Here is a 12,165-nt window from a genome sequence, read left to right on the forward strand (position 1 = left end):
TCAAGCTGGGTGACTTACACTCAAACAACTCGATCACCTAAAATTTGCATCGCCCCAAAAATTCTTTTCATTGCTTTACGAAGTACAGTAGGCACTCCTTGTTTTATTAGACATCACAAAGTGGTGCAAATTTGTTTAGGGTTAATACGTATTTTGGTATTTATTCAGTTGGTAACCTTTTTTTTCGCAATTTTAAAGAAAAGTGGATTATAATGATTAAGAAATGCACTTTACACAAATCTAGAATAACCTGCAGGCTTGGAATCTTTTTTTGTTGTTGATGTTAACCATAAAACAAAAACAACAGCTTTGTTTGCAAACGAAATATTTCAACGTATTTCCAACGTTTTTTGCAGTCGGATCGCTTTTAAAGATTTTCGAACAGCTCAGAGTGGTCCGGAGTAAAAACTTTGCAAAAACATTGTTAAATATACAATTTTTGCAGCATAAACGTTAGAACTTTTCCTAAAGTAAATTCATTCAAAGATATTTTTAACTTTCGGTAGATTTCGTAACAGTTCGAGAGTCTCGGGTTCGGAAACATTGGTTTATGTAAATGAGATGGTCATGATCTCTTGTACTGTAGATCTATTATAGTGACAAATGAAATTAAAAAGATAAAAAACTCTGTTTCAATAAAATTATTTCAAACAGTTAAAACTGAACAAAAACTCGATACTGTGGGTTGCAAGTAAATTTTGTGGAAAACTTTGTTAAAAAATTTTCTACTGATCTTTCTTGAAATTTTTAGCAAAGAAAAAAAACAATTGGCCAAGCCCACATTTTCGTATTAGCCTATACGAAAATTTTTAAATCTCGGCAACTTGACAAACTTTACTTTCTAGGCTTGTTTTTTTTTTCAAAAATGAAGTTGCACAAAGTAAACATGATTGAAAATATGAAATAACTTTTTCCCGGTGATTACACGCTATCTAAGTAAGTTAAAAGTAAACAAAGATCATTAAAGATGTTTAATGACAGTTAGTCGGATTTTGTTTGAGATTGAACTCTTGTTTGTGGCTTCCATTGATCTGAAAGCCGCATATTTCCCAGAAAGGAGAATTGCCTTCTCTTTTGTGGTGTTTGGCACAGAAGCCAATGGTAGATTGTCTATACTGCCTAACAAACTAATATATTCAAAAAGCAACCACAAAAAGGTTGCTTGTACACACATGACCAAGATTGCAACTGGTAAAAAAGCCAAAATTGATTTCCTGCTGGACCTGAACTTTTCTGTTTACTATTTTTTTCTATTAGAACAACGTCACTTGCACAAAATAATACTTGGGTAAGGGGGTCAGGATTATTTTTTCCTTTATTGTGAAAACGGTGCTTTTTCTAATGTATTTGGCAAAGGGCTGTTTAACAAATTCACATGACGCTTGTTCAAACTTGTATTTCTTTTGCTAACCAATAAATAATATTTAACCTAAGCGATGTGTTGCCTACCATCACTTTATGAATTTGTTTCAGCGAATCACTTGTTTTTTACATTGATTGAACAACTTAAGACGTTGAATCAAAATGCCCCTCTGCCTGAAATATAAAACTTCTTGCTTTTATATTACATTGTATTTTAACAAAATTCTGACATAAAAATGATTTTATAACACCTTATTTTGTTGCAGTCCCAAAAATTGAAGAGTGCCAGTACATTGATGCGGCAGCTCTGGAATGCTGGTGGAAAAGACCACGTGATAGTGACGTAGAATACAGGTAAGGCACCTTTTCGCTCATCTTTCCTTAGATAAGTATTTGTCTAATCACGACTGCAAAGTTCGCCCATCAAAACGCAAATTATAAAGCAGAAGCGCATCAATTGTGTAAATGCTTTTTTCTGTTGTTATTGTTTATTTTTAAATTGTAATAGTCTAGCTTAGTTAATGTGAGTTACTTTTCCCGAGGATGCGCATTGCGCACTGTCATGGCGAGAGAAACGTTATAAAGTTTCGAACAAAACAATTAGTTAATTTTTGTATTTTCTATTTCATCGGATGAACTGGCAGACAGTATTAAAGAGTAAAGAATCTTAATGAAAATTTGTCCAGTATCTGATAGGCCTTTGCACTCTACAGCAATTAACTATATCAATTTTTAAAACTTAAAAGCTGCGTTTTTGTGTTTAGCTCTTTCCGAAATAGCAGTTTCAAAATATTTATTTAAAAAGCAATCATCTTTTCATGCGGTGGAATGACGCAGGACTTGGTTTCTGAGCAAACGATCTCGGTTCGACTTCTCGATGTTTTTTCCAACAAGAATACTTAGTTTTTCTTGAAATGTAATAAACTAGATAGGCGTAATTTTGATCTAAGGTGAACGCTTGTAGATTAAAAATTTTGTTTTCTTTGTCAAATGCATGGCAAAACTTGTGGGACTACCTCTAGTTTCTTGAAAGTCTGTTCATACAAAAATCTTGACATATTTTGTTGTCTCCTCAACTTTTAATTTTTCAACATTAAAAATAGAAATCAATTTTACTAAAAGAAAATAAAAGTTTAAAATAAATTTGTCAAAAACTGGTCTAACTTATTTGTTTTTATCAGTGCTTTCATCATGAAAATTTGTTTTGTTGCGTTTGCAAATGTCCTTCTTTTCACGTTGATCGACAGCCGTTCCACCTGACTGCTTTCGTGACGTGTTTGAAAATTTAAATATAGTTTTCCTGGAAGTATTTTGACGAATGTGACTTATGTGAGAAGATCCCCAGGAATAGTTGTTTGTTTGAACCAAACTAGCAAAATCCGCCCTATTTGGATTGATTCATTGTATGCAGACGTTGAATCAATGTAAAACAGGGCAGATTTTGTTAGTTGAAAAGTAGCTGCAGAACGTTAAGCCCACGCCCAAGTGACGAAGGTAGTCAATGAGTATTACCTCAGTGTTTCTTCTGTTTGTGAATAAATTAGGACCTGCTTGTTTTTTTGATTTTTTTTTTTTATATCACGGGCGGATTCATGGGGAGGGGAAGTGATCTCCCCTATGGCACAGAAAAGTGACTGTACTGAGGGCATATTTGCACGGTTGGACTAAGGTAGACTTACACTTCACTGTGTGTTGTTAAAACTGCCCTTAAGTCTACTTGCTGAATCCGCTCCTGTTTGATACCAAACAAAAAATTGCAGTTGACCCGCATCTAAACGAATATAATGAAAAGGTTTCACACCTAAATATACTTGGAATTATGAAATTATATGTTGAACGTATTGAATTTAAAATATAACTTGACATCGTATGACAGCTTTTCAATATTTTTTAAGTTTTGAAAACATCCTCATCTTATCTCGAAAATTAATGAAAAGGTCACTTTAAATTACAAAAGTATAAATGATTGTCAAACTGTGGATTATGACTTATCCCTTTATGACTATACAACCAAAAGTTATCAATTGGTTTATTTAAAATTGCTGAAAACAGTTCTTTAAATCACGCCACTTACATATCAAGAACAATATGTCCTTGACCAATGCGAATAGAGTGAAAAGTTGTGAAACAAAAAATCGGTTCAAAAACTGAATAATTGATCAATCGTTTCGTTCTGTTTCGAATTCACAAAAAAATGAAATCGCTTTTCTTTAAGAGAAAATTTGTGGAGACTTTGAAACGTTTTTGTTTCAAACACAAGTAAAAGAGGTATAACTTGAAAATGTATTCGCAGATTTTCAATGTTCCATAGTCCTTGTTGCTTTCGGGTAGTGACACGTTGGAGCTCAACGATCGATAGACACAACAGTATTCGTGTTCTTAGAGCAATGTCAAAGTCTACCACACACCACGCAATTAAAAAAGTCACATTTTAACTTTTTTTTTGTGAATTGATTTTGGTCTGTCAGACATTGATGTTTATTTCCATTCTTGCAAAGTAGCGTCATAAGTTGATGACTTTTTTCTGTGCAATAGTAATGTATTTTTTGACCCTTTCTTTAATTAAATGATGAGATATCTGAACCTAGTTCAGATTAATCTCGAATATCGAGTTTATGAATGAGTATTATGGCAGACTTATCTTTTTCACAACAACCAAGACTTCAGGCTTGTGTCCTCGCTGGTTTTTGCCATCTCATTATTACTGATTGGCATGTCGGTATTCCGATTTTCGTTCTCTCTATTTTCGCACCGATAAAACAGAAGAAAAAAAAAAACGGTTTCCTGATTTATTTTTTCTAAAATTGAACCAAACATCTGAATGAAATAAGATAAACAGAATATATTGCTGAACAAAATGTCAACCAGTCTTTTGTTTTTGAAACTTAATCGAGAATTTATTAAAAGTAAAACACCGCTTCTTATCCTAGTAAGATCAACCTGTTTCTTTTTGAAAACTTCCTAATAAGCCTACAAGTGAATTTGTCTGCACACAGGTTGTTCAATGCAGATATGAATTAGAGTAGGCAAAAACAGTGTTTGGTATTTCAAATGCCCTGAAGGTTTTACTGAGATATTTAATAATAACCTTCAGTGGCGTAGCCAAGGGGGGGGGGGTTGGGGGTTACAACCCCCCCCCTTTGGCACTCGTGTGACGTCACGATATTGAGAATGATGTTTTCAGTCTAAAAAAAAATTGCCTAATTTTTAACAAAACTGCATTAAAAGAGCGAGTTTTGCCAATACCAAACATTCAAATATCTCAGCCAGGAATTAGCAACAAGAAAACATAGAGACTTAGCTTTATTTCCGAAAAATGCCGAAGAAAACATGACCTTATCCTTTCGCTATGCCACCGGACAGCACCATTTTACAGGAATATTCATACCCAGATTTTTGTTGAAAATGTTCTCAGAATGCACCAAATTCAAAGTAATTTTTTAAAATTTTCTGGAGGAGACCCCCCGCCGCTGGGTCGTCAAAACTCCCCCATTCAAAATTCCTGGCTACGCTACTGATAACCTTATTGTTACAGTAAAAAGGCTACTTAAAATCGTATTTTCGCTGAAGATGTAGGCTTACACTTCTATTAATTTCACATAAAAAGATTTTGTAGCTTCTACTTCTATCACTCAGAGTTTTTTTCCTGTTTTTATTGATACAAATGTCATTTGTGGTAGTTTTAACCCGATTGCATTGAATTTGCATGCAAATTATATAGACTGTTTGAACTTTGGAAAATGCAAATCAGAAAAGCCTTTCCACAACGTTATAATATCCTCTTGACTGTCTCGAGAATATAAATCCTGTTTCCAATGATATTGTACCGATCATAGTTTAGATCTTTTGTGGTAATAATTTAAAAACGTTATGTCGCTAGCACATCATAAATCATGCAACGCGCTTGGGAACGCAGTGTGCTATCATGCTATCTCCTCAGTTTACATTGAACGCTTGCTTTAACATTTCGCATAAGATCGCAAATGTATTTGATGCTGAAGTATCAAATTTTAAAATGGTATACGGTAGAACATTTAAAAAGAAATTTCTATGGCAAATTACATATCAATTGGAATGAAATCACTTTTGCTTTAATCACGTGTTTACGGAACGGTGTTGAGAAATCTCAAGGAACCAATGAGCAATCAAAATTGCAAGGACAAGTGATGTTCAAAACAAACAACAATAAAACGCTGACGACCCTTTAAGATAAGTTGTGTGTAAAAAATGCAGCATAAGCATATGTGTCTCGTAAAACCAGTTTAAGGTATACGCCTTCCTGACACAATTCTGAAGTTATCCCACTATCGACAATAAGGAGAATAGTCACTACCAGATGTAGTCTACAGCCTATAATAATTATTGACAAAAGACAATCATTATAAGCAGAAATTAAATTTTTAATCGCTTCTTTAATACTTTTTAGCCTTGAATACAAGAACTTGGCCCGTCCAAAGCCCTACCCTCTGGAAAGGTGCTCTCCAAACAAAATAACCGTCAACTCACAAGGCGAAGAGATTGAAAGCTGTAGCGTGCCGGGTGTCACCATGTATCTCAGGTTCCATTTAAACCTGACAACTGTGTGTCCAAACACAACTACTACTTGGAATTGTTCAAAAGAGTACAGCAAGGAAATTCATTTTCGGGCTGCGGATCCAAATGGTAAGATAAAAAGATTTCAAAAAATTTCTTTGAAAGTCTCCCTACTTCCGTACTTTAAAACTACCTAACTTTAAAAGTACAGTATTATTTTCATTTGGTGATAGCCTACATGAGTTTCTGAATAACATGTTGTACAATTACAAATAAGATCGGTTAACTTAATCGTATTCGAACCAAGCTATTTTTGGCAGCTATAGGCCTGACGTGTGGACTTATTCTATCCACACTTTCATTTTCTAATAACTTTTGATATAAATACGTTACGAGGTTGCTTTTTTTGCAAATTTAGAGAAAAATTATGGACAAACAGGTTAAAATTTTAAGTGGACACACATATTCTACCAGTTTATTGCTATTTCTTTTTTGCTAAAAGTTTTTTTGCTAAAGGTATGGACGGAACCCGTCTACCCGTCAGTCCGAATAGGGTTAACTATTTGGAAGTGACAAGAGCAGAAGAATAATAGCCTAACATTTTTATTCTTCTCAATTTGGGTACACCCGCTCCCTGTTATCTCTAGAGCTCAAGTTTAAACGCCAACATTCAGGAATGAGACCACACTCAACTTTTCTTGCCCCGGTAGCTTAAAACAAGCTTTGTTTAAGTTTTGAACATAACTTACGGCTTAATCTAGTTTGCAATTATAACTCACCGCACTGTACCAAGAAACCCATCTCATTTAAAGTGTTTAAGCAATCGTGGCGTTGGTTGATGCTAAGTTTAATGCTGAAAGTGCGGACAGTTTTGTTTTCTGTTACCTTTTTTTTATTTGGAACGGCTTAGATGGAAAAATGCAAAATCTTTAGGAAATTAGGCATGGGTTAAAATGGTTCACTTGTGAGGAAGGAAAACGTGTTTGACATGATATTGGATTGCTACAAAACCCAACAAAGTTAGGTCAACTGTTTATCTTTGCAGCAAGATGATCTTCAACTCATTGTAATATACAGTAGATCGATGACAAAGTTTTGGTCGATATGAAAAAAAAATTCTACAAAAACCTATTGAACATCGTATCAGTTTCACGTAGGTCTAGAGAGCAAGTTTAACCGACTTTTTTCTTCCTAGTAGGCCTAATTTGTTGTCTAAATTCCCCGGGAGACGCGATTGCCATACGGACATCTAAACGCACTTGAAAAAGTCACATCTAGTTATAATTTTTGTTTTTGTGCAGAAGTTTAGGTCAATCATAAAAACCAAAATCTCACGATTTCCAATATAAGTCTACCGAAAGCATAATTCTTTGATTCATAATGCATACTTTTGAAAATTTGTGATGTAGTGCGTGATATAAAATCTTTGAGTGCCAACTACGGCTATACTCCATATCTTTTTTGTTGAAGGTGGAAAAGTTAAAGCAGAAAAGACACAGTACAACTTTTTTAGAATTTTAAAAGTAAAAAAATTACTCATTAGGGAGTTTTTTTAGAGAGTGATTAGTTTTAGATAAAATCCAAGTTTTCTGTCAAATAAAAAAACATTTACACAGCACAGTACAGAAGCACCAAAATGAAGGTTTAAGAGCTGTTATTTTCTGTGGAATAAACTGCCCTTGACCACTTGACCAGTCCCTGTCTTTTACTAACCTTGCTACAGTGGCAATTGTGTGCAATAGATGCGGTCGGTGTTGTCGAGCAGGGGTTGTGTTGTCCGGCCATAAAATTTTCCCAGATCACGTGTCTAGTTTTGGGGTAGCTGACAGAACAGTCGATGACGCAATTTACAATTTTTTTATTTTTTTATTTTCGATTTATTTCTCGTTGTCATACTCACAGATCGCAAAAGGCGCCATCTTCTGCTCATACTTTGTTTGACTGCATTTAATAAATCAAGTAGGAAATATCAATGTACGATGATGCTCGCCCTTCGTTTCCGAAGATGGCCAAATGTACCAAGATATATCGTGTCGTGGCCTATACCAGTTTCTTTTCTGTGCATGAGTTTTGATTATTGTCAGATATTTTCCGTTCAACCTATATCTTCTTGTGTAGGCATACATCAATGACTCAGCATTTCATTTGTGATTTGTTAAATATTTTTAACCGTTTATTTTTTATATCAGTAGGTCGATCAGAATTTGGTTTACAATGTTTAAATGCGAAAGTTACGAGCAAGTATAATAAATAACTAAATACGGGTCTTAAGAATTTTTTGTCTTTAAAGAAAACCAAAGGATTGCAAAGCAATGTTCTAAAATCTAAACCAACTAAATAACAATTCTGCTGCAATTAAATGTGTAGTTTTGATGAGTCCTTTACAGTTACACCATACCAGTCAACTAACCTAAACTCTTTTAGTGCTTTATCATAAAGCTACTTTAGCTATAAAATCTTAGCAGAAGCAAGTGGGTTTCGTGTAACAAATTCTGTAAATTTTTTGTTGAATGAAAAGTCTTTGTATGATTTACCGTTTGTTTATTTTCAAATTTCGAAATCTACTTAACAGCGAATTTGTTATGCGAATGAAAATTCTTAGAACCCGATTAGGCACATCACCACAGAACTATGCAACCAGAGGTGCTGTAGAATAAGCTGCACGTTTATCACATCATACTTTTCTCAAGACAGAAATTAAAGATTTTGAATTGTGCCCTCGAGGCAATGTATGGACGTTTCGTGGTTGATCTCACGTAGTCAAACTAGGCCCACTGTTGATAGCATCTACACTGCATATGAATTCTGCAGACTACACTGCCCAAATGTGCACGTCCGCAATTTTGAGCAAATTGCTTAATGACACAAAACCGCTATTAAGCATTTTTTTGTCTGACCTAAAAGAAAAAAAAGTTCACAACTAATTTGCCGGATTTAACCTACAGAACATACTTTGTACTGCGATTATGGTGCTACATTAATGTGATTGTCAAATACTCAAAATATAAAATAGAACCTTTTAATAGCCTATGCTACAATACATTTTAAAAGTTACTCCTTTATCAATCGGAGATTATCTACAACCAAAATTTGTAAGCTAGTACCCCTAGGAGGAATTTTTGTATTAATTTTAAATTTCTTTCACTTGTAAGTAGTGAAATGGGCGATGACGTCTTTTACTAGGTTGGTTTATCGCTTTTGAATTACAGTTATGTTTCTCAACAAATAACTTTTCTTTGATCAAAAAGCATTTTCCGAACACCCCACTTTTGAGCTGTTAATTTTTCTCAATGAGTTATGGGTGACAATTCGTTTATGCGAATCTACTTCTTGCTACTACCATTTTTATTCGACGAAATTAAGCGCAATTCTAAGTAATACGTTGGTTGAAAAACCGACACAAAATATGCATTTGAAACGTTGAATGTGAATTTCCATGAAATGACATCTTACACGGCCCACAAAGTGGTCTAACCCGCGAGGTATTTATCAACTTTATCTTGTGATTAACTTTCTCTGATCAGTCTTATGACGATGTGTGTAACTGAAAGATCATTGAAAAAAATGTCATGGTTAGACTCATGTAAAGAGCGCTAATGTAAACACCATACAACAAAACGTATGAAAACGCATGAGGTTTTTAATGACTTACAGCACAACGCTTTTAAAAAAACAACTTTGAAACAGTTGACGGAACAAGGTACAACATAACCCCATGTGAAGGGTATATAACATGACCCCATGTAAAGGGTATATACTGTAACATAAACCCATGCAAAGGGTATATAACATAACCCCTTATAAAGGCCCTTTCAATCATGAATTATTTTTTTTCACTTTTTTTATTATTTTTTGTGTAATTCTGGGTAAATTGAGTACACTGAACATTATTAACCACATTTTGTATTCCAAAATTTTTTACTTCGGCAGATATTGCTTGTATCATATATGATACAATATGACTACATGGGTGCAAAACGACAAAATTGTGTCTTACAACAAAACACAGGATATGTAAGAAATGATAACATTTTAGCTTACATTTATAGCTTAGAAAGCTTACATTGCATTTACTACCAAACTGCAAGACATTATAACATGTTTTTTTGCATCTTGCAACCCCCCCTGCAGGCAGCTCTCCCCCAAAACTTTACCAAGCATTGGCTAAAACGCCTTTGGCTTACCCAAAAAAAGAAGCAAATAGCAGAAAATGATCCTAACAAACATGTTACATACACACATTAGATATAAAATGAATGGAAGTGATGAAAACAGTTACTATTTTAGCTCAAACATGCATTTTATGCAAAATTTTGATGTGCAACAAGTATCTTTCATTTTATTTTCCACAACCATTGAGTCATTCTGTATCATATTTGATACACATGTCAAAAAGTACCAATAATTTATGAGAATCTAGTCTAATACCTGCTAAATATCATGGTACGAAGTCTCTAATGTCCCCCCACTACAAATCGAAACATTTCAAGCTGTACAGATGGAAATACAGGGCTAAGTTGACATGCACATAGCCTAAGTCAACAACCTTGTACTTTGACCACCAGTAATTCTTGCCAAGCAGGAAATCACTCGTCACACTTGATTGAATTTCATTCCCACACTCATTCAGGCATGATACCAAGTTAGTTGACAAATAAAAAATAATAAGGGGCTGCAGAACAAGACTTTGAACAATGTATCATATATGATACAAGATGAATGAAAGGGTTAAAAAAACAACTTTGAAACAGTTGACGGAACAAGGTACAACATAACCCCATGTGAAGGGTATATAACATGACCCCATGTAAAGGGTATATACTGTAACATAAACCCATGCAAAGGGTATATAACATAACCCCTTATAAAGGGTATATAACATAACCTCTTGTATAAAGGATATATAACATACCCCATGTAAAGGGTATATAACATAACCCATGTAAAGGGTATAAGTTATAACATACCTCATGTGAACCCTAACGTAACCCCATATATATACTATCCAGCTCAATTTAGCGATTTAAACAATTGATTAGCGGCTCCCCCAAATTTGTTATTGAAATGTTTTTATACCCGATCTCAGAATATAGAAGCCCGGAATGTTTCTAGGGGACCAAAAGAGAATTGGAATGAAATGCATATTCTTGGAGTTTCATTAAGATATCATTCATTTGCATCCGCTCCGGACGAAATAGAACTATTTTTTGATGAAACCTAGCTCTGAGCTTGACCAACTTCTGTATAATTTTGTTTTTGCATTAAATAGTTTTTAGACGTATCGTGTTCGGGGAACCCAGGCCTTTCATTGGTACCGGGCTTAAATTTATCTTTATTATCCATTAATTAACCGTTAGGTTGTCTAACTCAATTTTAAAATGACACCTAACAAGTTAATATTATATTTTCCAGTGGTTCTTCGAACTCCACCGCAAAATCTTAAGATTGAGAAAAACTCAAGGCTAGTTTGGGATAACCCCCAAGTTTCTTACTCTTACTTGACGTATGTATACAAATACAATAAGGTTGCGTATAAAGTGATGCTCAAACGGCTTGAAGAAGGAGAAGATGCCAATGCTCCTGTGGACGACAGTTGGACGGTAAGGGTTTGTTTACTAACTGATCGGCATCCTCTGTTATTGCAAAATGAGAAAATTCAATTTTTTTCGCCGGTTAGCTTAACGGTTAAAAGCCTGACTCAAGATTAAGCGTTGGTGACTCCGCTTTTGGGGTGTGCGCTTTAGCAACGTTCATGACTGCCTTCCATAGTGGATGAAATAGATCATGGACAACAATATCTTTAATTACTATAGGAAACTTTACTTTGCCAATCCTGGTAACCGCCCGGTTTAAAGTTTCTACAAGTGTGTGACACTACCAGAAATAACCTATCAAAGGCTTTGTCAGTACGAGGATAACGATTCAAACCAAGAAAACCAGTAGGGGTTACTAACCCAACCTGCAGAGGAGAACTAGGTGGGGAGGACTTGGTTACGCAGGCTAACCCTAAACCACAATAAAAAAAAAACGAATTTCTTTTAAGTTTTTGCACAATTTTCTCTCTCCCTTCGCCCGTTGAATCTCTTAATGCCAACGAAGCAAACTATAAGTGGCATTTTAACGTCAACAAAAACTAACTTTACTGTAACATTGATTTTAATATAATACAATGGTTAGATATGCAATGCGTACCATACGTATCAAATAATTATGAAACATTTTGGAAGACAAGAATACTCAACACTTGACCAAAAGAAAATGAAATCTGTT

The sequence above is a fragment of the Aplidium turbinatum genome, chromosome 5 (genome assembly GCF_918807975.1).
Source record: "Aplidium turbinatum chromosome 5, kaAplTurb1.1, whole genome shotgun sequence".
Classification (NCBI taxonomy): domain Eukaryota; kingdom Metazoa; phylum Chordata; class Ascidiacea; order Aplousobranchia; family Polyclinidae; genus Aplidium; species Aplidium turbinatum.